General features: G+C 35.8%; 1 protein-coding gene across 6 annotated transcripts in view; it reads left to right on the forward strand.

The window, feature by feature from the left end:
* CNTN1 (contactin 1) overlaps positions 1-26,561 on the forward strand; it is a 390,240-nt gene that overhangs the window by 154,427 nt on the left and 209,252 nt on the right. The window contains exon 2 of one of the 6 annotated variants that reach the window (XM_030822635.1): positions 22,497-22,576. The exons of the other annotated variants lie outside the window; for them this stretch is intronic. The gene's annotated coding sequence lies outside the window, so the exon portion shown is untranslated. The remainder of the gene's footprint in view (positions 1-22,496; positions 22,577-26,561) is intronic. 6 annotated transcript variants of the gene reach the window in all.

Here is a 26,561-nt window from a genome sequence, read left to right on the forward strand (position 1 = left end):
TGAATCTCCATTTGTCATATAGAAAATTGATTAGAATTGTTAGCCCAGTAAAGTGCAGATATATAATAGATACTAAATGTAGAAAAACTAAGAACATAATATTGGCTACAAATTAGACAATGCAAGAAGAATGAACACAGGTTAATTTAACTTGTTAGTCTCAAATATATATTATCACGTGTTTCACAGGAAAATTATATTATTTATTGTGTTTTGCTGACAGAACAGAGTACCAAGTAAAAGAAAAACTATTAGACTATTAAAAAATAAAAAATGCAATCACACCTGAATTTATGTTAATGAGATGGTGGGTTTTTTTTCTCTTTTTTTTATTATTATACTTAAGGTTTTAGGGTACATGTGTACAATGTGCAGGGTTGTTACAGATGTATCCATGTGCCATGTTGGTTTGCTGCACCCATTAACTCGTCATTTAGCATTAGGTATATCTCCTAATGCTGTCCCTCCCCCCTCCCCCCACCCCACAACAGTCCCCGGAGTGTGATGTTCCCCTTCCTGTGTCCATGTGTTCTCAATGTTCAATTCCCACCTATGAGTGAGAACATGCGCTGTTTGGTTTTTTGTCCCTGCGATAGTTTACTGAGAATGATGTTTTCCAGTTTCATCCATGTCGCTACAAAGGACATGAACTCATCATTTTTTATGGCTGCATAGTATTCCATGGTGTATATGTGCCACATTTTCTTAATCCAGTCTATCGTTGTTGGACATTTGGGTTGGTTCCAACTCTTTGCTATTGTGAATAGTGCCGCGATAAACATACGTGTGCATGTGTCTTTATAGCAGCATGATTTATAGTCCCTTGGGTATATACCCAGTAATGGGATGGCTGGGTCAAATGGTATTTCTAGTTCTAGATCCCTGAGGAATCGCCACACTGACTTCCACAATGGTTGAACTAGTTTACAGTCCCACCAACAGTGTAAAAGTGTTCCTATTTCTTCACATCCTCTCCAGCACCTGTTGTTTCCTGACTTTTTAATGATGGTCATTCTAACTGGTATCAGATGGTATCTCATTGTGGTTTTGATTTGCATTTCTCTGATGGCCAGTGATGATGAGCATTTTTTCATGTGTTTTTTTGGCTGCATAAATGTCTTCTTTTGAGAAGTGTCTGTTCATGTCCTTTACCCACTTTTTGATGGGGTTGTTTGTTTTTTTCTTGTAAATTTGTTTGAGTTCATTGTAGATTCTGGATATTAGCCCTTTGTCAGATGAGTAGGTTGCGAAAATTTTCTCCCATTTTGTCGTTTGCCTGTTCACTCTGATGGTGGTTTCTTTTGCTGTGCAGAAGCTCTTTAGTTTAATTAGATCCCATTTGTCAATTTTGGCTTTTGTTGCCATTGCTTTTGGTGTTTTAGACATGAAGTCCTTGCCCATGCCTATGTCCTGAATGGTATTGCCTAGGTTTTCTTCTTGGGTTTTTATGGTTTTAGGTCTAACATGTAAGTCTTTAATCCATCTTGAATTATAAGGTGTAAGGAAGGGATCCAGTTTCAGCTTTCTACATATGGCTAGCCAGTTTTCCCAGCACCATTTATTAAATAGGGAATCCTTTCCCCATTTCTTGTTTTCGTCAGGTTTGTCAAAGATCAGATAGTTGTAGATATGCGGCATTGTTTCTGAGGGCTCTGTTCTGTTCCATTGATCTATGTCTCTGTTGTTGTACCAGTACCACGCTGCTTTGGTTACTGTAGCCTTGTAGTATAGTTTGAAGTCAGGTAGCGTGATGCCTCCAGCTTTGTTCTTTTGGGTTAGGATTGACTTCGTGATGCGGGCTCTTTTTTGGTTCCATATGAACTTTAAAGTAGTTTTTTCCAATTCTGTGAAGAAAGTCATTGGTAGCTTCATGGGGATGGCATTGAATCTATAAATTACCTTGGGCAGTATGGCCAAATGAGATGGTGTTGAATAAAGCTCCTAGATAGCCTCAAGATGGGGCTAGTCACCAGAAAGGCCAAATAATTAGAGAGCTGGAAATGTCAGTTCTACCCTTCAGCCCCTGGAGATGAGAGGAGGACTGGAGATTGAGTTATATAAACTCTTCACCAGTGAGATTCAGGGAGCATCCCACTTGGTGAGCACACTGAGGTATGGGAAGTGTGGTGCACCCAGAGAGGGCACAGAAGCTCTGCACCACTCCCCAACCCCCATAACTTGCCCTATGTATCTCTTCTATTTGTTCCCAAATTGTAGCCTTTATAATAAACCAGTAAATGTAAAGAAAGTGTCAAAAACAATAAAAAATGAATATTAGTGGAATGGAAATTAAATATTCCCCATTAACAGTAAAAAATGATTGCCGACAGATTGAGTTAGTTGGGGAATGTGAATTACATAGTGACTTTCTAGTGTGATCTAAAATGAATTCAGCAAACAGATCTATGGGAAATAATCAGTTTACAGGTGATAAAAAATTACTTTAGCAATGACACTGTGGAGGAAGTTAGAAAAACAGTAAACTCATACAGATAATTGATACAAAAAGGACAGAGCAAATTCTCCAGTAATTAATAAAGAAATGGCAAGGATTGGGGTGAGGGTTAAAAAAAAAACTAGTTCAACCATTGTGGAAGTCAGTGTGGCGATTCCTCAGGGATCTCGAACTAGAAATACCATTTGACCCAGCCATCCCATTACTGGGTATCTACCCAAAGGACTATAAATCATGCTGCTATAAAGACACATGCACACGTATGTTTATTGCGGCACTATTCACAATAGCAAAGAGTTGGAACCAACCCAAATGTCCAACAACGATAGACTGGATTAAGAAAATGTGGCACATATACACCATGGAATACTATGCAGCCATAAAAAATGATGAGTTCGTGTCCTTTGTAGGGACATGGATGAAACTGGAAAACATCATTCTCAGTAAACTATCGCAAGGACAAAAAACCAAACACCGCATGTTCTCACTCATAGGTGGGAATTGAACAATGAGAACTCATGGACACAGGAAGGTGAACATCACACTCCGGGGACTGTTGTGGGGTGGGGGGAGGGGGGAGGGACAGCATTAGGAGATACACCTAATGCTAAATGACGAGTTAATGGGTGCAGGAAATCAACATGGCACATGGATACATATGTAACAAACCTGCACATTGTGCACATGTACCCTAAAACCCTAAAGTATAATAAAAAAAAAAAAAATAAAATAAAAAAAAATAAAAATAAAAAAAAATAAAAAAATGGCTCACGCCTGTAATCCCAGCACTTTGGGAGGCTGAGGAGGGCAGATCATGAGGTCAGGAGATCGAGATCATCCTGGCTAACATGGTGAAACCCCGTCTCTACTAAAAATACAAAAAATTAGCAGGGCATGGTGGCGGGTGCCTGTAGTCCCAGCTACTCGGGAGGCTGAGGCAGGAGAATGGCGTGAACCCGGGTGGCGGAGCCTGCAGTGAGCAGAGATTGCGCCAGTGCACTCCAGCCTGGACGACAGCGAGACTCAGTCTCAAAAAAGAAAAAGAACTCAAATGCTTCCATGAAGTCCTGGTAGCATGTTCATTGCTTCCATGTGTCGTCACTCCATAGAGCAGTAGAAAAGCTTCACCAGAGTCAAGTCTCCACCACAACAATGCTCCCACTCATTCATCTCATCAAACTAGGGAGACTTTGGGAGAGTTTCCATCAGAAATTATAGGCATCCTCCTTACAGTCTTTTTCTTTTTAATTTAACTTTTTATTTTTTTTGTTGAGGCAGAGTCTCTCTTTGTCACCCAGGCTGGAGTGCAGTGGCACATTCTCCTGACTTCGTGATCCACCTACCTCGGCCTCCCAAAGTGCTGGGATGTGAGCGACTGTGCCTGGCCCTCCTTGCAATCTTGATTTGGCTACCTCTGCTTCCTTTTTGTTTTCTGATCTTAAGCAATGTTTAAAGGGCACCCATTTTTCTTCAATTAATAATGTAAAAAAGACTGCATTTACCTGGTTAACTTCCTGGGATCCTTAGTTTTTTAGGGATGGACTAAATGGCTGGTCTCATGGCTTAGGAAAGTATCTTAAACTTGATGAATAAAGTTTATATTATTTTTTATTTTTATCTTTTAATTATATTTTTCCACAAACTTTTTGGAGTCCCCTTATGTTTCAATTGCAATTTCTGTAGCAAAGTACTTCAAATCAGCCAAAACTTTTTTTTGTTTTTACATTTCTATTTCAGGGGGAAAAAACTGAATTCACAAATGGTTGCTCTTTCTTTTTAACTTGTGTTACTTTCAAACGTTGTGTTCACTATTTATGCAAATTAAAACTGTAAACTGAAATTTTAATTTTATTAGTTTCAGGGAAAAGTTTAGAAAGCAGTGGATTTATAATGTGAATAGCAATTACAATTATATTTTACTAGATATATCCCAGGCACATTCTTGAATAGGAAGTAGAATTACAGCCTGAAGGAGTGGGCTGTCCCTCTCCTGTTGAGGATCCTCCACTGGGAATCAGTGGCCCCCAACCTTTTTGGCACCAGAGACAGGTTTCATGAAAAACAATTTTTCCACGGATGGGGTGAGGATGCTTTTGGGATGAATCTGTTCCACCTCAGATCATCAGGCATTAGATTCTCATAAGAAGCGCACAATCTATATCCTTTGCGTCACTTGCACGGGCAGTTCACAATAGAGTTTGCACTCCTGTGAGAATCTAATGCTGCCACTGATCTGACAGGAGCTCAGGCAGCAATGCTTGGGGGCACTCCGCTCACCTCCTGCTGTGCAGCCCCCTTCCTAACAGGCCACAGACCCATACCACTCCGCAGCCTGGGGTTTCGGGACCCCTGCTCTAGAGTTTCTAAACTCTACAAATATTTTGTCTAGGAATAGTCAGCTTTATGCCTTGACAGAATGGATTCTCCAGGCTGTGATTTGACATCAGATTTCATATAAGGATTCATGTATAAAGAACGCATCTGATACTCTTCTCTACTTCCCTTTAAATAACTATTTCCCCCAATTTCATTTATATTAAGTCAAAATTCCTATAGTGTTTAATGCTAGCAAAAATGTTTAATTTTATCAAAATTATTATTTTATTAGGTTAGATTAGAGCTATGTAATTGGCTGCCTTTTTTTTACATTGCTAGTCTAACTAAATTTTCTGTTCAATTAGTAGGTAATGTGGTACTGTGCTCTAGGCTAGACTATTAATTCCTTTCATATTGTTACCTCATTTATTATTGTGTTGAAGGCTTTACAGACTATGTAAGTTGTCACAATTTTTTTGCAAGTATTAGTGTTTATATAATGAAAAATTAAGTAGGTGAATAATGTATGAGTTAGCATCTAGCCCCTCACTTGTTTTGAATGAGTCAAGAGATTCAGATACTATTTTGAAAGTTATAATAAACAGTAATCTGACCACATTCAGTTCTCTTTAAAAATGATATAGATGTAATAAAATGAAGAAAGGGTATTTTGAAAATGCTCTTTTGATTTTTTTTCAAGTCCTTTCAAGGATTTATGTCACATGTGTGGTTCCTAGAAAAGGTACTTGGTCTTTAGGTCTTCTCAAAGTTTTAAGTCCTACTGAAGTTTTAAGTCCTACTGTACTGAGTTATACATGATGGTTTTATATTATAGTTCAGACACTCTAGGGCACCAGGTGTGTGTGTGTGTGTGTGTGTGTGTGTGTGTGTGTGTGTGTGTTTTTCTAGTAACAGTAGGGACCGGTTATAAAGGAGAAAAATCCTTTCTTTCCATATGGATTAATTGCCTTCTTAAATAAAATAATCAAATACAATATAAGAATATAATGTAATCATATTTGTGATAGATCCAAATTACTAAGGTAATGAACTATCAAAAGAAAACATTCCTGTGGGGTTAAAAGGATCAATAAATATTAGTGTGGTTGTACCATCAAACAATGGACTAAGAACCGAAGAACCTGAATTTAGTCCCTTGAGATTTTAGACAAATGGCTTAATCTCTCTAAGCTTCAGGCTACTGATCATTAAAATGGGGATTAGTAATACGTGGCTTCACCAATTGTCAGACTGCTCATGAAGTACAAATGAAATATTCCCTGAACTGTTTATGATCTTTACACATATTTTAAAAAGGTGTAAAGACCAAGAAGGTAAATTTAACATTAGCAACAACAAGAAAACCTACATATTTGATTAATAAGGGTGATTTTATTTGATTAATATATATGTAAAGTTAGTCATTCAGGGAAAGTAAAACATAAACAACTGTAATAAATACATTAATGACTGACTCCAAAAGAAGCATATTATAGCTTGGAAATCATAGCGAATCTCTCAACCAATTCCTGCAAAACTGACTCACAATTATGCCCCAATCGAGTCTACCCTCTGATTCCCCGAATAGCAGTCATGGAGGTTGGTTGTAATTGATTAGGAGAAACAAAGGTAACTGTGCTAGCCATTATATTAGGGTCTCTAATTTATTCTCAAACTATTTGAAGAATTTCTATTAAGGGGACTGAGTCTACATAAAATATGGAATGCTAACAACACTTTCTTAATTACCTTTGTAGTAATTGCTAATGTATAATAATATATTAAACAAATAATAGTGATTTGTATTATTAAAATAAGGATTTTCAATTTCTCAGCATGCCATATGCAGCCAAAGCCAAATAAATTCAAATAAGGAAAAGACTCTTTTTTTAAAACCTGTGAGACACAGAATACTATTTTAGTGAGATACATATATACTGTATGTACTATATATGTATCTCACCAAATATATATATATCTCACTGTATTCTGTGAAACATAGAATACTATTTTAGTGAGATCTATATATATATGTGGGTACTATACATATATGTAGTTAAGAATCAATCAATTCCAATCAACTCTAGAAAATGATATTGATGTATATTTGTAAATGCTTGTATCTTTAGCATTATAATCTATGTTTGTTGAGTCAATTCTATTTAATTTGAAATTGTGATTTTTACACAGGCACCTAACAATTTGCTAATTTTTCCTGAACTCTCCTTTCATGGACATGCCCTGTAAACCTACCTATATTGCTCATTATGAAATTAACTTATGACAAATCTTTGTCCATTTTACATTTTTCTAAAGACTGTTAGCTTGCATTCATTTGGCTTGAAGTTTCTCTAGACTAGGCCAGAGTTATTTTTTCTTTCTTTTGATTTTTCAGATATGAATTTGAATTGATTCATTACTTTACAGCTGTTATGTTAGATGCATTCTAAACAGTGCCCTGCAGGGCTATCCAGAAGGAGTTCTGGTAAAAGGAGTGAGTAGTTATTGAGAGCTCTATTCCTTTATATGTTATAAAACAAAATGGATTTGCTAAAGCCTTCGATCTATTCATTTATGATTCTTTGTATTAAAAAAAAAGCTTTTAGAAGATGCAGACCCAGTCTGAATCTGTTATTGTTCCCTTTTCAACTGACATAATCAAAATTATTCAGCAATGATATTAAAATATGAGCTAGTCTTTATAAGTTGCATGACTAGATGAATAAGTATAAATAGTTTTTGTATTCTTCCGTTGTCTATGAGATTATGGTTGGTGTAGATTTGTACCAAGTGATCTGAGGAGTTTCTTTAATTGTTAGTGGGAGTTGTGGATAAGGATACCTACTCATTTTTGCATTATTACTGTACTAAATCTAAGCCAATTATAAATGATCAGTCCCCATTTTATTCTTTTTCATTTTGAAATTTAAAATACCATTTGCTTGGCATAAATGGTGTTTGTTTGGCATTTTGAGGTTTACAAAAAACATTTGATTGGCATGAAATGGTTTATTTCCATCCAATTGTCTTGAATAGGAAATTACTTTCATCTAGATAACTTTCAGATTTCAGGGCATGAAATGGAAGTATTCCTGCTGGGAATTCTGATTGGGACTGTATTTACTGTACGGTGAACCTTCATTTGCTACAAATCAAGGACTTTTCCAAAGCCTTTGAGTAGACTTCTAATAGTGGTGGTAATTGGGACTCTGGATTGAGCTCCGAGTTAAAGGTGGTAACAGAGTTTCCATGTGCCCTGAGATCAAATAACATTTTAGTAAAATTAGAGCTTAGAAATAGGTGTGACTCTCTTGTCTCTAGTTTGTATATACTCTTTTCACTTTTCTCTTTCCCTCTCATTGTCCTGGCATTTTTCCAGTGCACTGGGGATGAAAGCCCTGGTTTAGAAAAAACGTATATACATGCACGCTCACATCTGCACACACGTGTTTGCTTTAAATCATATATTTCGCAAAGGAGTGGGTAATCCGCATGAAATATGTAGTCAAAACGAAAGTCTTATCCATATTTTGAGACTCTGCTGGGACATCTATCTTTCAGCCATTCTCAGCCTCTCTGGGGTTAGTCTTCCTAGAGAGTTAGATGCTCATTTTTGTTAAAACAAAACAAAACTACATGTGTAAAGTTGTTATTCATACTTTTTTCTCCCCTTATTGTTACCAGCCAGGTCCAGGTCCATTCTGACCAGGCACAGTAAATTAATCACTGTGACGTGGGTTTTGCAGAAGAGAAATTTATTCGCACAGGCATCCAGCAAGGAGGCAGGGGCACAGCTCTCAAATCTGCCTCCCCAAAGATAAGGCTTAGGGATATTTATGAGTTAGGGAAGTGGGGTGGTCTAAGGCATGGGGAAAGGCGATTGGCAGTGGGGGAAAATGAAGTAATGGGTTTATTCTGTGCAAGTATAGTCAGGGTTGATGGCATTTCATAGGACATATGTACAGAAAATGGCAGCATTAGCATAATCTGAGGGTAAAGTTTTGGGCCCTCTGAGGTGAAAAGGACATCTCTCCGGTGCTTGTACAGGCTACAAGTTGAAGGCTAGGTGGTCTCAACTGGCTTGAACTGGACAGGAGCTGGCCCAAGTTCTTGAAAACCAAATAAATCAACCATTACCATGGTGACCAATGGATGTTGTCTGTAAAGTAGCCAGTGAAGGTTAAGTTTCAGCATTCAGCAGGGAGGCCTTCAGCTACCGTGGCTTTCAGCTTCATGGAAAAAAGAAAAATAATAATAATAATAACAAAAACCAAGTGAGTGAAAGCAAACAGGGCTGTCAGACCTGATCAAATTAACCCCTCGGTTTCCTTGTAATTACTCAGCCATACTTAAGGTTGGTATGAAAGCCATTTTTCTTCTTATTTTATAGATGAGGAAACGTTCAGAGAAGTTGGCTTTTGGGTTGATGAGCAATGCTTAGTTTTAAACTTGGCTGGCTCTCTCTGGGACCAGTGCTCTTTCAGGTACCTGGTAATGACTGTGGCTTGGCTTTCAAGCTCTTTACCAGATTTCTTGGTAAAGATATCATTCATTTACCCAAAAATGTTTATTAATATTTTAAGAATCTTGTGTGCTGCCTTTTTTTTTTTAGTGCCGTATTCTCTCAATTCTAAATGGCACATTTTTCCCACTACTAAAATTAATGTCCCAGTGACATTTTTTTCAAAATCTGAGAATAAATTGATTCAACAGCTGATGTCATAGAACTGAGGAAGAACAATATTTGTGTTCCATCACTATGCCTAGAAAACCTATTACATGTCTTGAATTCCCTCTTCTCCTACCTCTGAGAAAAATTTTTGCTTTTGTGTGAAAACTTTATGTATCTCAATTACTATTATTTCAGTTTTTACAATCTTCCTTTATTAATTTTCATGATTCTAAATTTATTTTTTAAGTCACTCAGTTTTTTTGAGAAATAATCCTTATTGCATAGTTTTTTTTTTTATCCTGAGAGAATTTGATCTAATGTCTACTAGTTTTTCAAATGATCTTGCCAAATAGTTACTGAGGTTTTTCAAGAATGGCTGGACTTATTGGAATGTGTTTTCTCCATTGCGTTAACATAAACATTATCCTGTCTTCAAACTTACTTATATTCCATGACATCTTGTCAGTATTTTTCAGCCCTGGTAAGAAAAAAAGTATGTAAGAAATTAAGTTTTATAATTTCTTGCTGACTTTTTCTGTCTTTGCCTTAACTGCTGGAGGTTTTGTTACCAGATATGACAGGACCTGAGCAGAGTGAGATCAAGGTTGAAAAAAAATTGAATGTCTGAACCACTGACCCTAAGAGTAAGATGGAAGGTAGAAGTGGAAAGCATTCCAAAAGATTATGTTCAAAGGACTATGGAGCGCAAAACCTCAGCATAAAGAATTGAAATGAAATCAATGGCTCCATTATTAGTGGATTAACTGAAGTATTGAACAGGAAACCAAGACTGGATTTTTATTGAATGAACCTAGCCCACATGAGAAAAGTTAGTGAAAGACTCAACTGACCACTCAATCCAAGGCATCCTTAGTATTTGATCTGTGACATCAAAACTGTTTCCAACATGTGATGGTCATGTTTACATTGTCTTAGTCCGGCTTCTTTCTTTCATTCACCATTTATTTATTCAACACCCACTATCTGTAAGACACTGTGATAAAGAAGTGTTTATACAAGACAAACAACAGATATACAATCCTTTTTTTCCCCCTATAGACTGTAGTCTATTGGGAAACTTGGGCAATAAAATAGGTAATTACAATGAAGGCTATAGCTTTGATATCAGGAGTTAGTCTAGCTCCCTCTCTAGCTCTATCCACTTCCTTTCCCAAGCCCCTCTGCCCTTACTTTTTGTTTAAACAGCTCTGATCGTGTCAAGTTATTTTGAATACCTTTAAAAAATGCAGGAAGATACAGAGTCCACTGACCATATGCCTCAGTAGTGAAAAAATGTGTTTATGTACACCTGCCTCAGAATGAAGCTTCCTGTACCTCCAAATTTATAATAATTTTCCAAATGTTTTCTCGGCTTTTTTCAACACCTCTTTTCCAGCATCCTAGATCAAAATGATTGATTTTAGAGATTTTTATTAAATATTCTTTAACTCATTCCTACTGTATGCTAGGTACTATGCTATCATCTCTCAAGAATATAATGATAAGTAAATAGGCTGACATGCTGTCTATCCTTAGGGAGTTTACAGTCTAGTGGTAAATACACATATTAAATTAAAAACATGCAAATGACAAGTCAGCTTGTCATACATGGTAACAGGGAAATTGCAATTTCCTTGTGGGATAAAAGTGAGTGGGAGCGAATTTAGATGAATGTGGAAAGACTGACTCTTGGTGAAAGTTTGATTTATTTTGAATCCTGAAGAATAAAGATTTATTCAAGACAGAACATGGGGGAATAATTAGTTATTCCCACATTCTCATATTTAGTTTCATCTCATCTCATATTTCTAGATATAAAAGTTTGGTCATGGTTTTTTAAAGATGTGAATTACCTTAAGTCTCTAAGTCAAGACTCTGTGTCTCTAAACTTGGATCAGAAACTAGCTGAAGAAATAAGAAAAGAAAAAAAAAGACTGTCATGCAAATGTCTAACCATTTAAAATATGAGGATTTAAGGAGCCAAAGGCAGATCAACAACTGAAAGCTTTTCACTTCCGTTAACATTTCTGGTTCTAAATTGGAAGTTATGTGCTATGACAACATAAGAAGAGGATTTCTAACTCAGAGTAGGAGAGCCAAGGAACATATTCTAAAGCAACTGATTTCAGAATTGAGACCTAAGTGATAATTAGGAGCTAATCAGAAGAGCAGATGGCGAAAGGAGAAAAAGTGGAGGAAGATAGCCCAGAGGAGTCAGGGAGTCAAGAAAGAAGAGGAATTTGAGAGAGTCCAGAGGCAAGAGGGCTGAAAAGTCCTGTAGTTCAGTACCCAGAGGATGCTGCTATAGGGGAACAGTGGCAATGTATCACTGGGGAGGTGATAGGAAAGGCAATGAGAAACCCTTAGATTGTATTAAGAAGACAAGTGACATGATTGAATTTTTGTCTGCAAGAAAGCTCTGGCTACTGTTGTGAAAACATTTTTGAGTAAGGCATGACTGTGAAGCAGAAAGAATACTAGCGGGTAGTGCAGTAACCTTGGATAGAAATACTAATGACCTAGTCTAGTGGTTACCAAACTTTGTTCCTCAAACACTCCCAAAATAATTTTGTAAAATTGTGTATCATCTCATATACTTGTGAATTGACATAAACATTCGTCATAAGTTTAAACTGTTGCAAAATGTAATTTTCAGCATATTCTAAATTTTGCCATTTTAAATTGTCTGTTGTATTCCTCTTAATAGTACCCATTAGAGTCTGAATAATACCAAGATTCAGTGCTCATCATTATCTATTTAAAAATATTTGATATAACTCTTATACAACTCTAAAAATTTCGTGCCTTTTTTTCTTTTTAATTTATATGTTCGCTCTCATGGATTTCACTCTTTTATTATATATCATATGGTCAAAAGTAATTAATAATGCATTTTAGTTATAAAATGGTTATAATTTAATTTTAAACATTTCATATAACTATAAGGTTTTGTGTTAATTATTTTTCTAGAATGAGTTGTCAAAATTTTTATTATTGAACACTTGACTAAATCTGTATAACTACATTTCAAATTCTGAAAAAATTGTTACTGACAAAAGAAGTACAACTTTATTGGCAATGTATTGCTTAATGTAACAGATGGGCTTTTAAAATTTTAATCCCTCTACCTTTGAGAGATTGTTACTTATTGCCAAAATTAGGCAGAGTTTAATATTCTGTTTTGAATTTTTATTTTTATAGATGTGTATTATAGATGGGGATAGAGAGTTGAATAGAACAATTTATGTCATTCAATTATTGAAATCCTAATCATATGCTAAAAATTACATGGTGATCTATTGTCAAAATTTATCTTTAATAAACTTAATTTTGTTGAATGCAAAGAAATGGAAATTGCTTGACTTACAAAATAATTTAGTTGCTAGCCATTCACTTTCTCAATAGCAATACCAGTATTTCTCAACATTTATATCAGTTACCTTTTTGTTTGGCGCTCCCAAAGAGTCTACACGCTCAATCAATGCACATTAAATTTTGGGTGGGTAAGAACTATGTCTTTCTTCTGTAAAATAAGAGGAAGGTAACTAGGAAAGAGGGAGTTGGAAAGTAGAGCCTGCACTTGTGTCTGAAGATAGAGAGGAAGATAAATGTATCTTACGTTAATTATCTAAAATCTTTTTCCAAGTACAACTTGGAAGGATTTGTATGCTCTCAGGAATATATATACACCAGTTTAAAGACCACTCAGATAGATTGAGGCAGTGACAATGACAGTAGAGAAAAGTGGAAAGACATTAGAAAGAAAGAGAAATATAAGGTGAAAAACTCAATAAATTTCTGTATTGTGTTAGATTGGTAGCATGTATAAAAGTTCTAGAAGCCAACAAGCGTGGGCTACATTTTAAATATTCCTCTGGAGAGTAGAAAATCACTGAGCAGGGAAATAGAATGATTTGCCTGGTATCTGGAGATAATAAGTTTATAGGGCTGACCTGCAAGGCTGTGCAATTTTCTCTGCAGTCATCAGCCACAAGGGTGAAGATGCAGAGAAAGCACAAAGTTGAGGGCTTTGCATGCTAATTTCAGAAAGTCGATTTTGAGGGACGGTGAATTATTATGAATGAAAATGATACATTTCAATTTCTCTGGGCAAGATAAACTAAAAGTGGACTCAAACAGAGGAATGTATGTGTAGTAGTAAGGAAGACTTGCCAAAGTATGTCAGGAAGGGAAAAGAACTTGAGGAAAAAGTCCAGCGGCAGGAGGTCTGGGATGTCCTACAAGGTTGACTTTAAGGTAATCCATACACAAAAAAACTTGGGAATGCGTAGTTCCTGAGAAACAACCCCTGAAGATCAAAGCAAAGAAAGCTGCCATAAAAATAATCAGAATGACATTCAGGAGACAAAGTTATGGAACATTCTAGACTCTCTCTCTCCAATGTTTTACGAACATATACTTAAAGCAACTATACAATATATAACACACTGGACATTATATTATTTGAAACTATTGACATACATATTAATAAGAGTTTAGATGTCAACATATAATATGCAAAGGGGTACATAACTTTTTTAGGTCGTTTTGTAGGCAAAAACTTTGAAGACCACGGAAATGAAGTACTGAGAACTAGAAGCAGAAATTTAGAGATAATGATGTTTGTCTAGATGCTGGGGAATATGTGATGCTGAAGGATGGTGCTGGTAGACTTAGAGTCAATTTTAATAATAAATCTACACAACTTTTCCAAAGAATTGTATGACTATGAGTATTCCAAAGGTGTTCACCAAATGAGCCATTCTAAGAATTTGGTAGGGCTGTTGAAAATAGCAAAGGCAGTATGGGCAGATAATACCTCTTTTAGTGGAAAAGAATTTGATAAATTCATCTTCATTACTACATTCTAGCTTGCAGAGGTTTGTGGACAGTGGAGATGACTTATGAACTTTGGTGAAAGTTGACAGAGAAAGAAGCCTGGGGTTAGAAACATTTATACCTTTAAATCATTCACAAGAAATGAACGACCTGAAAGCAGGTGGGTTCTTAGAAAATAGACAGAACTATGGTGCTGCTCCAGTAGAGAAATGAAGTTGCTTCCCGTGGAAAAACTCAAGTCAGAACCTTGATGCCTTCCAGCAAAATAGTATTAAATTGATGAATTAAATTTTTCTAAATGTGTTTTTGCATATTCATACAAAAAAATCTCGGAAAAGTCAGTCATTGTCACCTTCCAGGTACAAAAAGCTGAGCTCTGCATACACAGCCCTTCATATTTCCAGAGATAGCCCAGGCCCTAAACAGGATTTGGCCAGCTTCCTTGACTCTCTGTATGAATCTGCAAGTTTCTTTGGGTTTTGTTTTTCTCGTCTCTGGTGGTGGTGGTGGTGGGATATTACTTTTTAATTCTGTGTACACATTGCCACAAACTTAGCAACTGTTAAAACATACTTTGTTATCTCAGTTTCTTTGGGTTAGGAGCATGGGCACAGCTTAGCTGGATCCTCGGTTCAGAATCTCACAAGGTTGAAATCAAGTTTAGCTGGGCTGTGTTCCTTTCTGGAGCTTGGTATTCTCTTCCAGTTGTTAGCAGAATTCAGTGCCTTGTAGTTATAGGACTAAGGTCCTAATTTTTTGCTGTCAGCTCTGAGAGGTCACTCCCTATTCATTGCCCTTCTCACTGCACCTTCATTTGGCCTCTCCCAACATAGCAGCTCACTTCTTCAAGGCCAGCAGGAGACCCTTTCTCTTCTGGAAGGGCCCAAGCCCTCTTTTGAGGACTTTCACCTGATTAAGACCAGCACATTCAGAATAATTTCTCTTTCAATTAACTCAGAACCAACTTATCTGAGACCCTAATTAAGATTAACAAACAATATGAAAAAAAGCTCAACATCACAGATTATTAGAGAAATGCAAATCAGAACCACAATGAGATACCATCTCACGCCAGTCAGAAAGCCAATTACTAAAAAAGTCATGAAACAACAAATGCTGGAGAGGCTATGGAGATGTTGGTGGGAATGTAAATTAATTCAACCATTGTGGAAGATGGTGTGGTGATTCCCCAAAGATCTAGAACCAGAATACCATTTGACCCAGCAATCCCATTATTGCGTATATACCCAAAGGAATATAAATCATTCCATTACAAAAATACATGCACATGTATGTTCATTGCAGCACTATTCACAATAGCAAAGACATGGAATCAACCCAAATCCCCATCAGTGATAGACTGGATAAAGAAAATGTGGTATATATACACCATGGAATACTATGCAGCCATAAAAAGGAACAAGATCATGTCCTTTGCAGGGACATGGGTAGAGCTGGAAGCCATTGTCTTCAGCAAACTAACGCAAGAACAGGAAACCAAACAGTGAATGTTGTCACTTAGAAGTGAGGGCTGAACAATGAGAACACATGGACATAGGGAGGGGAACAACACACACTGGGGCCTGTCAGAGGGTGGGGTTGGGGGAGGGAGAGCATCAGGAAAAATAGCTAATGCATTCTGGGCTTAATACCTAGGTGATGGGTTGATAGGTGCAGCAAGCCACCATGGCACACGTTTACCTATGTAACAAACCTGCAAGTCCTACACATGTACCCCAGAACTTAAAATAAAAATAAAAAATTTAAAACAGATATAAAGAGGAGATGGTGAAAGGGAATGAAAAGGTTAAAGAATGTGGAGAATAGACCCATAAGTAGGTAAAATAAATGACTAACAGACTAATAGTTCCAGAAGGCAAGAACAGAATTGAGAGATGAGGAGAGGCGTAAACTATGGACTTTAGTTAATAAATATCAATATTGGCTCATCAATTGTAACAAAAGCCTCACACTAATGTAAAACATAGGATATATAAGATAAGATAATAGCAGAAACTGTGTGGGCAGACGAAGGGAGTATATGGGAACCTATCTGATCTTTTTATCACAATTTTTCTGTAAACCTAAAACTGCTCCAAAAAAGTTATTAAAATAAATAAGTAAACAAATTGTGCAATGGAAAAAAAAACAACAAAAACAAAAAGATTTTCTTTTTTTTTCACTTTTGCCACACAGTATTTTTTCACCTTTGTGTAACCTAATACAGAGAGTAATATCCCATCATATTGACAGCTTCCACCCACATTCAATGGGAGAATAAGCAGGAACAGTATGCTGGGGGTCAGGGCAAGAGTTTTGAGATCATCTTACAATTCTGTTTACCACAGGAGTGAAGGACACAGAAGTATGGTGATATTTGATTATCTATATCCTGTCACTTTAGTATAAAATTACTTGATTCAAGTTTTAATAAATTTTTACCAATGCTAATGTTTTCAATTTGGCTTGCTTAAATAATTCACCATTCAAAACTTTTCTACTTTCAACATCTAAAACTGAAGACTACTTTTTATAGCTGATGTCAGTGAAAAATCTATTAATATAATTATTAATCATACTTTTCCAAAACTTTTCCAACTATACTGTTTTCCTTGAAATAGAACATCCATTGTCTTACATATTACATTTGAAGTTTTCACCTGTTACAAACCGTGTAAGACTTTACATTTTGTCTAATTCTTTACATAATCTTGACCAGAAATTGGATTTTTAAACCTATTAGGCTCAATTCAATTCAACAGACAAAATTCATCTTTATAAACATATATTGCATACTTTATTAGCTAGTCAGTTTGCCAGGATATAAAACTGAAAAAGATTATTCTGTTCTCAAATAGTTTGTGAAAAATTTCCTGATGATACATTAGGATAATTTTTAATATTTTGTCTGGATGTCTTCTAAGGTCTGATGCAATATGTGTGATGTCTTCTCTAATAACATTTATACAGTTTTGATTCTCTGGACACCAACTGGGTGTTCAACAATTCAATTCAATTGTGCCTCTAATTTACTGGAGTTAGTGCAGATCCCACAGGTTAATGGCTCAGTCTTGCAAGATTGCCCCCCACTTCAGATGCCAGTTGCAAGCCTCAAGCTTCCTGTATTTCTGATCAACCGGCTACAAATTGCAGGCACCCACGACATCTTACACAGGTTTAATAAATTGCTGTAATGTCTCATAGAACTCAAAAGAATGCTACTTACTATTACCAGTTTATTTTGATGGATGCAACTCAAAAACAGCCAAAGGGAGGAGATATGCAGGGCAAGTATGGGACAAGGGGCAGGAGCTTCCATACTCTCTCCAGGCATGCCACTCTCTGAGTACCTCCATGTGTTCACCAACATGGAAGCTCCACAAACCCCAGCATTTAGGGATTTTAATGGAAAGTTATTACTTACGCATGATTGATTGGCCACTGGCAGAAAGTTCAAGGTGGGGCTGAGAGTTCCAAACTTCTAATCAAGGCTTGGTATTTCTGGCAACCAGCTCTCTCATCCTGAAGCTATCTAGGGGCCCACAAAGAGTCACCTGATTAGTACAAAAGATACTTCCATCATCTTTAACACTCAGGAAATTCCAAAAGCTTTAGGAGCTCCGTGCCAGAAACAGGGGACAAAGATCAAATATCTATGTAACCACTCGGGGTAATATAACTACCAATTCAGAAATTACCACTGTACAACATAATTTAAATTACTTCGGAAAGAAACACATGGCTACTTTAAAGTTAACTGAAGCCTATTTGCTAACTTAAAGAACATATCACATTTTCTTGACATTTGCCCCAACTGAGTTGGTTTGTCCATGTTAAGTTTTTTTCTCTTTCTGCAGACTTAAGTGTTTTGGCTGCATTTGTCTCAGCCCATTTATAAAACATTAGATGAAATGTTTTATCTAATGCTCCTAGCACTAATCCTTAGGGAACTCTGATTAAAAGTTTTCTATTTAGAAAAAAATACATAGTTATGATTAAATTTGCCTTTTTTTAAAAAAAGTAGAAATGTCTCTCAAGTACCCAGTGAAACATTTTTAAAGTTTTTTTAATGGAATTTTGTTTATAAATTAAGAAAATAAGTGTAAGTAATTTCTACTAGTTTTCTTTCTCTTTGATTTTTTTTTCTCTTAGTCAGAGATTATTTAGGAATGTATGTTCCCCTTGAAATACTGCTGGATTGCTCCCCACTGCACCATTTTATTGTAGAAGTGAGATTCACTCACTCTAGAATAATCCTTAAGAACCGTTCTTTGCCTATTTATATTTACCAATTTCTTTTAAAGAACCCTCTTCAAAAAAGTTATTTTCAGTTTACTCATTAATTTATTGGTTTCCTTTGAGTTTACAATATGTATCTTTACTTAATCACTTTTGAATGATATTATGCCACTTCCTATATAGTACAACCACCGTTACAACAGTGTACTTCCAGTTCTTTGTGCCGTCACTGTTACTGTTGTCATACATGTCATTTTTACTTATGTCTTAAACCTCACAACATATTGTGATTATTTTTGTTCTAGATAGTGACTTTTCTTTTACAGCAATTACGAATTAGGAAAAAGTGGGCGGGTTGCTTGAGGACAGGAGTTTGACGGCTAGGAGTTTGAGACCCACCTGGGCAGCAGAGTGAGGTTCCTGTCTTTACAAAAATAAAGAATAAAATAAATAGCTGGGCTGCACCTAGCTTCTCAGAAGGCTGAGGTGAAACAATCACTTGTGCCCAGGAGTTTGAGGTTGCAGTGACCTATGATTGTACCACTGCACTCCAGTCTGGATGACAGAGTGAGACCTTGTCTCTTAATACACACACACGCACATACACACACACACGAAATATTTTTCTTATTTACCCTATTTTTACTTTTCCGATCCTCTTCATTTCTTTCTGTAGTTCCAGGTTGTGTTCAGTGTCATACTCTTTCTGCTTAAAGATCTGCCTTTCACATTTCTTAAAACATGGGTTTCCTTTACGGAGGTTACTGATTTCTCCTGTAGTCTGACAAAAATAAAATGTTTCATGTGTTTCCTCTCCTTTTGGAGAGGTTTGGCTTTTTTTGTTACCCAGGTTACTCGGTGGCTTTACAACTTCAGGTCTCTGATACACTCGAGGAAATTTATGCATATTATCTGGCTTTTTTCACATTGTTACACAAAGGCCAGGTCCTTTAAAGCTTTCAGCATCCAATGCAGAAGCAGAAGTCCCCTCACAATTCACTCCTTCAGTGATTGTATGCTGTATTGTCAATGTAAACGTCGTGAAAAAAATCTCCTTGTTATTTCATGAATTTAACCCTCTTTTCTGAACTGGGTAAAGACTCCTTCTTTCACTGAATTTGCCTTAATACCAAGCTACATCTGTAATCTTTATAAATACTGAATACATGCTTATTGAAAGTTGCAGAGCAAACTAGTTTTTCTCCCCATTTCATCCTAACTGTATACATAATATTTTGAAATCTACCATTACTATAAAGTAGAAGCATTTTTATATTTATTAAATCTTTGCATCTTTTCTCTACCTTATTAAATGAAGATGTATTAAAGAAAGCATGTTTTAACTTTAGTCATTTAAAATATAGCTATTACATATTTGCTGTTTTATAGGCATTGAGGAAGATGTTCATGAGAGCACTGTCTTAATGACAAAATTGGGTTTGGGGACTTTGGTATTTTATGAATTTAAAATGATAATCTTAGAATTATTGCCAAATAGAACTGCAGGAAGTATATTATGTTCAGTGCTGGACTGTTACAGGTTCTGAATTAATATTTATGAATATAAAATTCATCCATGATACTTGAGAAAGCTAAAATTGTTTGGATTTTCCTTCTACATACTGTTATTTCAGTTAAAATATAATTGACAAATAGATAATTTATAATTCTAATTCTAAAATACTGTAATTCTGTATTAGAATAGGGTAAGATAAAATAGGCAACAATTGTATTAACAAATATCCATAAAACCTCAGGTATTTGACATAGTAAAGGTTTATTGACTATTCACATCACAGCTAAATGCACTAATATCCTATCTCTTATTTCATGTATAGCAAATGACCTCTAAGGATTCCCTATAGGAGGAGTCCCCAGCCCCTGGGCAGTAGACTGGTACCGGTCTATGACCTGTTAGAAACCGGGCTGCACAGCAAGAGGTGAGCAGCAGATGAGCAAACATTACCACCTGAGCTCCACCTCCTGTCAACAGTAGCATTAGATTCTCATAGGAGCTGGAACCCTATTGTGAACTGTGTATGTGAGGGATCTAGATTGTGAGTTTCTTATGAGAATCTAATGCCTGATGATCTGTAGTGGAACAGTTTCATCCTGAAATCATTCCTTCTCATCCGTGGAAAAATTATCTTCCACAAAACCGGTCCCTGGTGCCAAAAAGATTTGGGATTGCGCTGTACAGAACAACAAAGGGCTGGAGGATTTGGTGGGATCTATTTTTCTTTCTTTTTTTCTTTTTTTTAGACAGAGTTTTGCTCTTGTTGCCCAGGCTGGAGTGCAATGGTGCGATCTCGGCTTACTGCAACCTCTGCCTCCTGGGTTCAAGCAATTCTGTTGCTTCAGCCTCTGAGAACCTGGGATTACAGGTGCCCACCACTACGCCCAGCTAATTTTTTGTATTTTTAGTAGAGATGGGGGGCTGGGCTGGTCTCAAACTCCTGACCTCAGGTGATCTACCTGCCTCGGCCTCTCAAAGTGCTGGGATTACAGGTGTGAGCCACCGCACCCAGTCCTATTTTTCTTTTTCTTTTAATAACTTTATCGAGATATTATTCACATACCCTACAATTCATCCATTTAAAGTGTACAATTCACTGATTTATAGTTGTGCAATCATTAATCTAATTTCAGAACATTTTCATTCCCTTAAAAGAAACTCTATATGTGTTGGCTTCATTCTGCCCCCGTCCTCTCTTCTTATCCCTAAGCAATCACTAATCTACTTTCTATCTTTATGATTTACCTATTCTGGACATTTCATGTAAATGAAATTGCACAATATGATTTCATACCTTTTATGAATTTTCTTTCACTTAGCATAATGTTTTCAAGGTTCATTGATGTTGTATCATGTATAACTACTTCATTCCTTTTTATTGCTGTATAATATTCCATTGTATAAATATACCACCTTTTCCATATCCATTCATTAGCTGACGGACATCTGAGTTGTTTATGCTTTTTGGCTATTATGAACAATGCAGCAATGAATATTTGTGTGTAAGTTTTGTGTAGATATGTGTTTTTATTATAATTAAGGGTGGAATTGCTGGGGCATATGGTAACTCTATTCTTAAATTTGGAGGCAAAGTTACCACCAAACTGTCAGCACTATTTTACATTTCCACCAGCAATGAATAAAGGTTCCTGTTTCTCCACATCCTCACCAAAATTTCTTCTTGCCTTTTTTATTAAAGCCATCATAGTGGGTGTGAAGTAATAGTTTATTGTGGGCTTGATTTGCGTTTTCATAATGAGTAATGATAGTAATGATTTGGATGTCTTTTCATGCGATCATTGTCCATCTGTGTATCTTCTTTGGAGAAACGCCTCTTCAAATCCTTTGTCTATTTATCTAATTGGGATTTTTGTCTTTTTAAGTATTGAGTTATAAGAGTTCTTTTTTAATTCTGGATACAAGTCACTTATTAGATATATGTCTTGCAAATCTTTTGTGCTATTCTGTGAGTAGTCTCTTCACTTTCTTGATGATATACTTTGATGCCCAAAAGTTTTCAACCTTAATGAAGTCTAATTCTATTTTTGCTTTTCTTGCTGATGCTTTTTGTATTCTATGTGAGAAATTTTGGCCTAACTCGTGGTCAAAGATTTACTCCTATGCTTTCTTCCAAGAAACATACAATTTTAGCTCTTACATTTAGATTTATGACTCATTCTGAATCATTTTTCTTGGTATGGTGTGAAGTAGGGGTCCAAACTTATTTTTTTTGTATTTGAATATTTAGTTGTTTCAGTACCATATATTCATTGAACTGTCTTCATATTCTTTTCAAAATCTATTGACCATAAGGGTAAAGGCTTATTTCCATACTCTGAATTCTGTCCTATTGATCTATATGTCTATTATTACCAATACTACCCTGTCTTGATTATTGTTACTTTGTAGTGAATTTGAAATTTAGAACTGTGAATTCTCCACTTTGTGCTTCTTTTCAGTACTCTTTTGGATATTCTGGGTCCCTTGGATTTTCATATTAATTTTAAGATCGGCTTGTCAAAATTTGCAAAAAAGTCAGGTGAGATTTTGAAAGGGATTACATTCAGTCTATAGAATACTCTTGGGAATATTGACATGTAAAAATATGATAAGTCTTCTGAACAATGAACATAAGATGATTTTCCATTAATTTAGGCCTTTTGTTTCTTAAACAATGTTTTGTAGTTTTCAATGTAAATTTCTTGCACTTCTTTTATCAAATTCGTTCCTAAGTTATTCGTCTTGGTGCTATTGTAAATTTAATTATTTTTAAATTGTATTTTCAGATTGTTCATTGCAAGTATATAGAATATGATGATTTTTGCATATTTATCTTCTATCCTGCAACCTTGCTGAATTCATTTATTAGCCATAAATTTTTTAGTGGATTCCTTAGAATTTTCTAAATACAAGATTATGTCATCTGCAAATAAAAATAGTTTTATTCTTTTTTCCTAGCCTGGATTTCTTTTATTTCTATTTCTTATCTATTTGCTCTGTCTAGAACTTTCAGTAAAATGTTCAATAGAAGTGGTGAAAGAGATATCTTTGTCTTATTCCTGATCATATGGGAAAAGTATTCAGTAATTCATCTTTAACATGTTAGCAGTAGATTATGTGTTGATGCTCTTTATCAAATTGGGAAAGTTTCCTTCTATTCCTAGTTTAGTAAGCATTTTGATTATAAATGTGTTGGCGTTTGTCAAATGCTTTTTCTACATCTATTCAGGGTGATCATGTGGTTTTTGTTTTTTATTCTATTAATATGATGTATTGCATCAATTGATTTTTGCATTTTAAACTAACCTTGCGTTACTGGGAAAAATCTCACTTGGCTATGATGTATAATCCTTTTTACCTATCTAGCCAGATTCAGTTTGCTAATATTTTGTTGATAATTTTTACATTTGTGGATCTCACTCACCTGTTTATTTTTTTATATATTTTACATTGATAACTAGATGTCTTAGATAATAACATCATAGCAACTCTGGATACTGATTTCTCCACCTTGCTATTGTTATTGTTGTTCAGTTTTTGGTCATTTGTGTATTTGTTTTGTGATTCAGCTGAAATAACTTTGTGAAGTCTTTCTATGCAGGATGTTTTTAAGGGCCAGGCCTAAAAGTTACATACATCACTTTTGCCCCAATCCCAAAAGGTCAGAATTTGGACATGTGGTCCACACCTAACTGCAAGAGAAGCTGGGAAATGTAGACAAGCACAGTGTTACTTCATGAGCACCAGAAGTCTCTACCATCATTCAAACTTCTAGTTATCAAGTATCTCTTTTCCACATTCAACGTACCTTGTTGTCCAAGGAGCTCAATCATAAATCACTGAATTCCAAGTTGAAGAACTCTCAAGTCAGGAAATGCATCCACTTGGCCTAGTGACATAGCAACTAAAAAGACAAGGTGTCCCCACACCCCATCTGCATCCATACATGCCCCTAACCTAAATGCTGGGGCAGGGGAAAGAAAAATATATCTACCATTAATAAAATGGAAGGCTGGATGACATACAAAGATCACTTAACTTTCTATGAGATATTGGTCAAAGGACACAAAATGTCAGCTAAATAAGAGGAATAATTTCAACAGCATGGGACTATAGTTAATAACAATGTATTGTATTTGAAAATCTCTAAGAGTCAATTTTAAGTGTTTTCACTACAAAAAAAATAAGTATGTGAGGTAATGCTTGTTAATTAGCTCAGTTGAACCATTCCACAGTGTATACATATTTCAAAATGTGTTGTATATGGCAAGTATATATAAATTTTATTTGTCAATTTAAAAAGTAACTTGTCTACAGAAATACTAGAATCCTTTAGGACAGATAATTTGTGAAGTTTTTCCGCTCTGGCAGTGAGGGAAGTCTCCTGAAACTCATTCATGCTCTGCTCTCTGAGCGTGAATTTTTCTTTTTACTTTTCTCTTTACTTTGTTAAACGTTTACTAACATAAAATGGAGCCACACTGGTTCCTTTCTGTAAAGGGAGAGAAGAGTAAAGATGGGCTTTCTGAGTTTATTATTATTATTATCATTTTATTGATATCTTCGGTGGTACTTTTATGTTTGTGCTACTGTGGTTAGAAACACCACTGGATTACATCCTAGCTTTGAACCTGATTTAGGGACCTGTTGTAATTTCTGGTTTTAGCTTTACTACTGGAGAAATTATTTGCTTTGAGAAGTTAAAAGTGTTATTAACTCCCAACTTAAGATCTTTTAGATTTTATTATTTCTTGAGATAATAGCTTCTATTTCTTTTGTTTATTTTTATTTCTAATGTATTTCCTTTCTCTCTGGGCATAAGATCTTCACCACCATCAATAAAAATAATTATCCAGATGCAAGTTTTTTATTTATTAGAACTAGGAGGCCATTTGAATGCTAAGTTTTCTCTATACAGAGATCATTAAGATTTTAATTTGGATGAAAAATTTTAAGTAAAATTTCAAAGCAAAGCTTCTAATCCAGTCTGCTAAATGGGATTACAGAGAATTACATCCTTGGTAGATGGGAGCAGAGATTCAGGTTGAGTCAGTACCTAACGTGGTTCAAACTGAATCTGAACCCAGAATGCCAGAGGAACAGTCGCTATAATAATTTCTATAAAGTCTACAAAAGGTAGTTAAGGATGCTGAAAACTGACCTTAGCAGTAGCATTTCTTTACTCTTCAATTCCACAGACCTAACTCCCCTGCACTCTGCGTTAGCCTCCTGGAACTACTTTCACCTCCTTAAAAATTGCCCCCTTTGCTCCTCTTGATGCTTCTGCACATGCTCCCTCTGGGTGATATGCTGCCATTGATGCTGTGGCTGATGGTCCTGCATCCCAGCCTGAACACCTATCCTTGAAATTTCATGGTCTTTGTCTCTACTTGCAGTCAGTTATAAATTCTGTGTGGATTGAGACCAACTGTGTTTTCTCTTCCCAGCAGCTGTAACCTCACATGTACCCCGCCACTGGTGCTGTGCTAGAAAGCAATCATAGATGCTTTAAAAAGAGTTGTCATATGAATAAAACCTCACCCACTTCTCAGTTTTGCTTGAGTTATGGATCTTGAAGTTAGTTATTTGCTATTTAGAGATTTTGATACTACACTGTCATTATTCATTTCAGACTTTTTTCAGAAATATTAAAGTCAATGTTTCTGTGAAAATTGAAAAAATCTTTGATTAGATTTCTATTAATTTTGAATAAAATGCTACATTAATGAATGAATGTTTTGATAGTTTATAAACACAAAATAATACAATAGTAATTTAAGTGATATACAATAATAATGTAAGTGATATTCTTTAAGGTTTGATCTAAGGACACAAATATATGTATTAAACATTGAATAAAAATAAGGATGACAGGATGCTAAATCCATCGCTTCATTCCTCTTTTTTTATTTTTTGAGACAGGGTCTTTCTCTGTCACCCAGGCTGGAGTGCAGTGGAGCTATCACAGCCCACTGCAGCCTTTCCCTCCCTGGGATCAAGTGATCCTCCCAACTCAGTCGCCAGAGTAAGCTTGGACTACAGGTGCATGCCACCATGCCTGGCTAACTTTTGTATTTTTTGTAGAGACAGGTGTCTCACTATGTTGCCCAGGCTGATCTTGAACTCCTGTACTTCAAGCAGTCTGCCCACTTCAGTCTCCCAAAGTGCTGGGATTACACCTGTGAGCCACCGTGTCCAGTCTTCATTCCTTTTTTATATACATAGATTGTTATAGTCAATTCATCAGAATGAACTATAGTCATAGGAAAATATTGGTATATAGTTTCTTGATAAACAATGCTTGTTATTATGCTAAACCTATTGCAAAATCTATAGTGGTTTTTCACATGTTGCTTTCATGGTTTGCAAACCAAACACAAATGAACTATTAGAACCACTAATTATCTTGTCTGTTAATGAAGATATTGGAATGGAAAAGAAATTATTTTGAGTTTCAAAGGTAAATAATATACTCCAAAGACAATGATTATTTTTCTCATTTAAAATGTACATTGATATGGTTT

Source organism: Nomascus leucogenys, chromosome 11, assembly GCF_006542625.1.
Source record: "Nomascus leucogenys isolate Asia chromosome 11, Asia_NLE_v1, whole genome shotgun sequence".
Lineage (NCBI taxonomy): Eukaryota > Metazoa > Chordata > Mammalia > Primates > Hylobatidae > Nomascus > Nomascus leucogenys.